The 7,677-nt window shown below is 37.4% G+C and overlaps 1 long non-coding RNA gene across 2 annotated transcripts in view; it reads left to right on the top strand.

The window, feature by feature from the left end:
* Positions 1-6,576: 6,576 nt before the first annotated feature.
* Positions 6,577-7,677, top strand: part of LOC137244382 (uncharacterized) — a 216,180-nt gene continuing 215,079 nt past the window's right edge. For both annotated transcript variants that reach the window (XR_010950952.1, XR_010950946.1), the window contains exon 1: positions 6,577-7,010. This is a non-coding gene — a long non-coding RNA (uncharacterized lncRNA). The remainder of the gene's footprint in view (positions 7,011-7,677) is intronic.

Below are 7,677 nucleotides of genomic sequence, written 5' to 3'. Positions count from 1 at the left end.
CTCCGAGCCTCAGTCCCAGTTCGAGTCCTAATCCGAGTCGCAGTCCATCTCTGGATAATATATTACTCTGTACTAAAGCACTCATCAACAGCTTTCATTTGATATCCATATTGTATAAACACTGTCTAGGCATTCACTGGCCCACGTTTTGGCCTATATCTCGAGACTCTAGTCACCCAGAGGTATGCAAATTACCCTCTACTAAAGCACTCATCAACATCTTTCATTGGTTATCTATATCCATAAACACGTTCTAGGAGTACTCGGGTCCACGGTTCCCCCTATATCTTGAGACCCTGTATGTCGATCGCAACCAAACCACCGCGTGAGGTTTACGCAACTTGTGTGAAAGTTTGAACAAAATCGACCGACGCATCTGTTCAAACACCGGCGACCAACTAACACACATTTTAGCCTTTCTTTTTATATATATAGATTTTTATTTTTCACACTTCACTGCAATATTACAACAACAACAACTAAAGACTCTCCTGAATTAAAAAAAATGTCATAGTACCTCTAAATCGCGGGCCCCCTCAGAAACCCCGGGCCCGGGGCTAATCACCCCTCCCCCCTTCCCCCCACCTTCTCGGCGGATCTGGTGATGTGTTATACTTGATATCATTCGCTAAAATATTTTTGATTGATAAGCACGTTGTTTAATTAAACACGAACCAATTACACGGAAGTATATCCGCGCCACCTTAAAATGTGAGTGCCGATGCGTACATGTAACATTTTATTATTACGTATAAACAAATAAAAAAAATTGCAATAAAATAATATTGCGACTATAAACTGAGATATAGCCTATCCTATATTTCAAGATATATCAAAATACACACGGGGTGCAAAACAAATTCCAAATCGGTTCAGTAGTTTGGGAGTCCATCGGGAACAAACATAGTGCCACGTGATTTTTATATATTAAGATTACAGCTTAAAATTGTAATCAATATCATTTAACGGAGGTCTAAGGAAACTTGCAGTTTCAACAGGGGTAGACCATAGTGAGAGATTTTTTAGAGGCGTTGGTTCCACATTGAAGAGATGGTTGATGTCATATGGGGACACAGCATGACATACATTTTATATGTCGACGTTGATTCTGGATAGGTAAGAGTTTGACATCTTACAGTACTCAGATCGAAGTTGGACCAGGGTGGTACGCGTTTCCCTAAGGACAGTGCGTTACTCTTCAGGGAGTTCAAGGTATTTTTCTTTAAGAACTGGATTCGCTGGGCAATTCCTGGCATAAAGGTTCGACGCCTGTTTGTGGATATCACTGAGGACCTACTTGTGCTTTTTTTTTCTTCCTACGGATGTGTTCTGTGAGGTGTCAAGGGGAACTGATTCGGTATAGTTCGAACCTTGGTTGGCTGTCGTTATGTGAGACACCACAAACACGGCTTATCGTGTTTTACGACCGCAATGAAGTAGGGCTCAAAATGGCTCTACGCAGCACGAAATCTATATATAAAAGGTCCAGGTGATGTTGGAATACCCTCGAAGGCAATTAGGTTAGCTGCAAACATCTGCCCAGAACTTTTGTTGCACGCCGAAAACAAATGTCTCAAAACAATGATTTTCTCCACCAGTTAGAAGACAGACGTAGCTGGTTTTTATTTCGCACGGCTAATGCGACCCCAACTCTCCAACGCCGGACGAGAGCTATAGAAGACGAAAACTGTCTCGTCGGGAGCATGACTTCCGGAGAGCTCACTCTAACGATAAACGCCATTGCTGGAGTGATAAACATAGTCAAGAAAGCCGAAAATACGACCCACCGAGCAAGACCGGTGGTCTTGCTGGTTACACTACATGTGAAGAAAGCTTTCAACTCAGCTAAGTGGGACGACATGCTTGTGGCACTAGAAGGGAGCAGCAAAAGGTTCTGTACTAGGCCTTGATCGTGGAAGCATTTCTAAGGACAGCCTTCTTTGATTGGATATGCCAGGAAAGATATTCCTAGTTGCTTTCGTGGACGATGTAGTAGATATCATAGCAGCGAGAGGGAAAAGCTTAAACTAAGTCAAGTCACGCGCAGTGCAAATGATGTTGGATGGCCTTGGTCATGGTCTTTAGCTGGCAATAGAGGTGTTGGTGGAGAGGTGTTTACCTAGTATCATCAACATGACGGATCGGGACAAGCAAAACAAAAAACAAAAAACACACCCTTCAACAAAATATCTGTGGATTTAGCTAGAGAGTAAGCTCACTTTGGCGGAGCACATACGAAGAGCCTGCTCTAGGCCTGCTCATAAAATAACGAATTTTATTAGGTTAATGGAAAACAAAAGCGGGCCAAAGCCATGCACAAGAAAGATGCTTGCACCATCCTTGGCTTTTATACTTTTATACCGTGCAGAAATTTGGCGGACCCTATGAAATACTGGAAAGACTGAATCGCTCTCGACGCGGAGCAACACAGAGAGGCGCTGCGAATAGCTTGTGCTTACCGCAAGGTCTCGGTTGAAGCTGTCCTGGTCATTGCGGGAGACATTCCCAAAAAAGCATCGTACACGATGCTACTTATTCCAACGTATTGAGAATGATTGACTTCACCATTTCTAGAAACGTGGACATCTGTTGCATCATGCCTTATCGTTGAAAGATACATTTAGTATATTGGCTGGTTTCTGGCGAAAGAATACGAAATCAAATTGATAAACTCGTGGTCGGTTACTACACTGGGTGTGCGCATTCTATGAAGTCCAAAATCTCAGGGTTGAATCATTTCACTCATTTAAGCCTACTGAGTACAAGTGGCTTAAGATGCTGGTAGAAAGAAGTAATGCCCCAAAATTTCACCAGAAACCTGGCGGATGACCGTAAAATAAACAAAATAAGGGCCAAGAAATTATGAGTTACCAAATTTTGTATGTGCAAACATCTGTGGCGTAAGATAAGTGAAAGCGCAGGCAGAACGTTTCAATTTAATATAATGTATGAGCGAATATAGAAAAAAGGGGATATAATGAAATGAGAGGAGGAAATAAAATGAGAGGAGAGGTAAGGAAATATCAGAGTTCAAAATCAAAATATAACCGAAACCGGACGGCGTGTTGTAAATTTGTTATCGAAGTGTTATTATTTTGTTACCGATGAGTTATCGGTAAGATTTATCGAAGAATTGTTAACTTCCTATTGATAAGAAAGGATGTCGATGAACTGTAATTTTTAACTATGACTTATAGAAAATTTTTCTATAGTTTATCGACATTTTTCGAAAAGTTATCGATTTATTATCGAAAAGCTATCAATTTAATATCAAAAATATTATCAAAAAATGCTGCCGATTTGCTATCGGTTTACTATCGAAAATTTGTTTATTATATGTCGAAAAGTTATCGATATGTTATCAAAAAGTTATCGTTTGACTACTTAAAAGCTATTGATTTTTTATCGGATTTTTACCAATTTATTATCGGCGTACTAAAGATTTGTTTACGAAAGTTATCTTCTTGTTGTCGAAAAAGTATCGATTAGCTATCAAAAAGTTATCGACTTGATAATTTAAAGTTATCGATAGGTTATCGAAAAGTTTAGAATTTGTTATCAAAAAGGTGTCAGTTTGTTATCGAAGAGCAATCGATTTTTCACCGAAACGTTAAGGATTTGTTATCGAAAATCTATTAATTTAATATCAAAAAGTTATCAAAAAGCTCTCGAAACTCAAAAAATTCTAGAGATTGCTATCGACTTACTATCGAAAATTTGTCTACTATATATCGAAAAGCTTTCGATATGTTATCAAAAAAGATATATTTTGACAAGTGAAAAGCTATTGATTTGTTATCGGAGTTTTGTCGGTCTGCTGTTTAACAGAAACCGACAAGACTTCAACATAAAATCGCCGACACATCTGTAGTTCGTCGATAACAAGTCAATAAGTCTTCGATAATTTTGCTTTTTTAAAAAGCCGATAATAAAACAACAACTTGTCGGTTACGTTGTAACAAAACTGTCTTCTGAAATAACATAAAATTTGTTGTTTCTGGAAAAGTTTCCTCTGTTGTGGTTTAACTACCATTCTTGAAAGAGCTTTAGATGTTTAAAAGCTATTGATTTGTTATCGGAGTTTTACCAATTTATTATCAGCATACTAAAGATTTGTTTACGAAAGTTATCTTCTTGTTGTAGAAAAAATATCGATTAGCTATCGAAAAGTTATCGACATGATATTATAAAGTTATCGATATATTATCGAAAAGTTTTGGATATGTTATCAAGAAGGTGTCCGTTTGTTAACGAAAAGCTATCGATTTTTCACCGGAACGGTAACGATTTGATATCCAGAATTTACGGATATGTTATGGGCATGGCATCGATTTTTTATTGATGACTCATTGGTCTGCTGTTTAACAGAAACCGATAAGACTTCAACATACGTTCTATACGTACTTAAATGAAATGATTAAGGATTTAGTAAACTACACTGAAAGAAAAAGACTGGTAAAATCAACCGAAATACGGGTCAACTCAACCGAAATTTCTGTCAATTTTTATCCATCGCAAAAAGATGTTAAATCAACTGCGCACAAATCGTTGACTGTTTTAGTAGTCAAATGAACAAAAAAAGTTGTTGCGACAGCTTTGTATGAAAGTACCTATGTTGCCATATAAATAAATAAATGTAAGGCGCGATAACCTCCGAAGAGATTTTAGGCCGAACTTCTCTTCCAATTTCCGTCGCCCTCCTTTTTAATCTTTCTTACAAATTGGCGGGACGCGACCTACTTGTTTTATGCCGACTACGAACGGCATCTGCAAGCCATATGAGTTTTCACTGAGAGAATTTCATGGCAGAAATACACTCGGAGTGCTTGCCGAACACTTCCGAGGGGCGACTCCGCTTAGAAAATTTTTCTTCTAATTGAAAAAGCTTGTTTGTAAAATTTTGATGTTGCTTTTCTCGGGGTGTGAACACAGGGTCTTCGGTGTGGTTGGCGGAGCACGCTACCATCACACCACGTTGGCCGCCATATAAATACGTAAATATGTGAATACATAAATGCGCATGCTTGCTACATATACATATATACATATGAATATAGAAATGAAAATAGTAGTCACAAAAGTGGATTTCAATTCTTTCAGTTGCAGCTCAGCTCATTCTCAATTTCTTCTCTCGTATGTAGTTGCCACACTTGATTGTTTCGAAAAAAACTTGTAGTATAAATGTTTGACGCAACATTTTAAAAATAGAACTTGTAAGTTATAGAAAAGTAAAGAATCAAATCGCAGGAAAGTAATTCACCACTGGAGTAACCTTACTTGTAATTCGGCAAGTTCAATTTTCAAATTAAATTCATAAAACTTGAACAAAATGTTACTAACTTTGGAAAAATCCTGTTCGTTCAAGCAAACTTTTTGCAACAAGAGGGCGCAATTTTGCATTTCGCTTGGACGAGAAGTTGCCAAATTGTACCCGATAAATAGATGTCCCGGTATCTCATAATTTTTTGCACAGTAAATTGAAAAACTAGTTTTTTATTGTTTTCCCATTTTGTGTGTTTTTTCGATTTGATGGTTTTCTTATTTTGGTGTTTTTTTTTAACAAGTGGCAACATCGTCATAAGTACAAAGTATTGACAGTTGACCGCCGTTGACATGACCTGTAAGATCAGTTGTGTTAACAGAAAGATCAGTTAGATTGATTAGGAATCTGTCAATTTTACAAAATTTTGTTAACTTAAGAGCGAAAATTTCTCTTCTGTTGAAATGACTAAACTAATTTGTTCGCTTGACAAAGAACTCGGTCGAATTAACTATAATTCTATCAATTTCACCGAATCTCCGTTAAGTCATGAAAAACAGAACCGATTTGTTGATCTTACTAGCAGCATTTCTTTCAGTGTAGCGAACGCCTCTAGCCTTGCAGCTCATAAATAAATGCAGAATTTTGATTCCAAATTTTAAAACTCACATTTAAATTTTTATTTTGCAGTTATGCGCTTTCGTACTTTGCCGATGGGTAGCTTTGCGTAAACGTCGACCATATGTTGGCTTTCAATCATTGTTTGCATTAATTTATTTTATTTATTTATTTGCCTTTAAATGTTTACATCTGTATGGGCAGATTAACAGTTTGCCTACATTAAAAAGAAGCTAAGTGAAAAATCTTAAATTATGATGTTATGAATACCATGAGATTTCTCAATCATATAAGTACGTACCCTTCACCTGTCAAAATAATACTTTAATTGATAAACGAGATAAATCTTTGTCAAAACGGGAAAATTTCATTGGCGTATATGCGGGAGGTGGTCAAGTGCTCACGTTTTCGGAACATTACGGTTTTTTGAGTTGATCGCTGTATATATCAAGGTGTACCATATGTATGTATGTATATATATAAATGTTAATCAAGTATTACATAAATTCATCAGATTTTTAATGACCATAGGTATTGAGCTCAGATTACGCTTGCGGTTTGTGAGCGTGTGTGTCAATATTTGCAAATAATTAATGCAGAATATATTTGCTTATGAACACGTACATACACACATTTATATAATTTTTTTTCTGTTATGTTGAACTGGATTCATATCCAGTTTCTTTTGTGGAGTGAAATGTTGTGCTGCATATTTAAGTGGAATCAATGATATTTAAATCGCAGTATTTTATAAAAAGTGCTTACTGATTAGGGATAAATACAATTTCAAGTATTTGAAAGCACGATGGAGGAGGAACAAATTTAATATCAATTTGAGCTCTCATTATCCCAGCGAAAACATAAAGCCATACATTAATGTTATGTGGGGAAATTTATTTCACTACGTCCCGAGTCTCTCTATAAGCAACTAGATCCAAGGCGTTGTTGTTGTCTTGTTGTTGCTAATGATAATAATGAAGAGAAAATGGACCCGGGGACCAAGATGAAGAAAAGAGTGACCATAACGTCTTCAACAGGTGTAGCTTTTAGTTTTTCCTCAGTTATAAGTAGGACTCTAGTTAGAGTTACAGGATGCTGACAATTACAAGTACAGTTGCAGTTACAAATATGGGTGAGTGAAAAGCGGTTTAAGTGGTTTTAGGTAGGTTGTGGGGCGAAATTCTACATTCTACCTTATACATAATAATTATACTGTTTTAGTCAGCTAGTGGATGTTATCTTAGAGATCGCATCCTCATATCACATTCGGAGCAGCGCATGGACAAATATCAGGCTTTTGAGATATTCAGGTATCTCTTGTTTTTGTTAATACCTTCCTTGAAGAAGTTGTACGCTACTGTTGCAGAACTCGGTTGCGGATGCGAGGTGTGCCCTACTTCGACATAAAAGCATCGGTCATGGCGCTTAACTCCTCCATGACTCCTCCTCGTGTAAGGTCATCAAGAGCTGCAAGAGGTTGCTTCAAGCACCATATAACTTCAAAAACTTAACCCTTATATGGGTACCTGGTCACAGGAACATCGAGGGCAAAGAGAAGACAGATCAACTTGCATGGGCAGGGTCACTGCGGGAGGCTGCAGAAGTAGTTGCTATACATCGTCCAATTACATCAATTAAAAGAAACATACGTAGCAAATTCAAGGCATAAGCAGACTAAAACTGATACTCCTCGGACACTTGCAAGATTACCAAGAAAACTTGGTCGAATTACGACTGTAACAGAATAAATTACCTTCAAAATAGGTCAAAGAAAGCAGCTTTTATAATCAGTGCCACAA

Source organism: Eurosta solidaginis, chromosome 1 (genome assembly GCF_040869045.1).
Source record: "Eurosta solidaginis isolate ZX-2024a chromosome 1, ASM4086904v1, whole genome shotgun sequence".
NCBI classification, from domain to species: Eukaryota; Metazoa; Arthropoda; class Insecta; order Diptera; family Tephritidae; genus Eurosta; species Eurosta solidaginis.
Note: the sequence above shows the minus strand (reverse complement) of the source record. Positions and strands in the feature narration are given on the sequence as shown.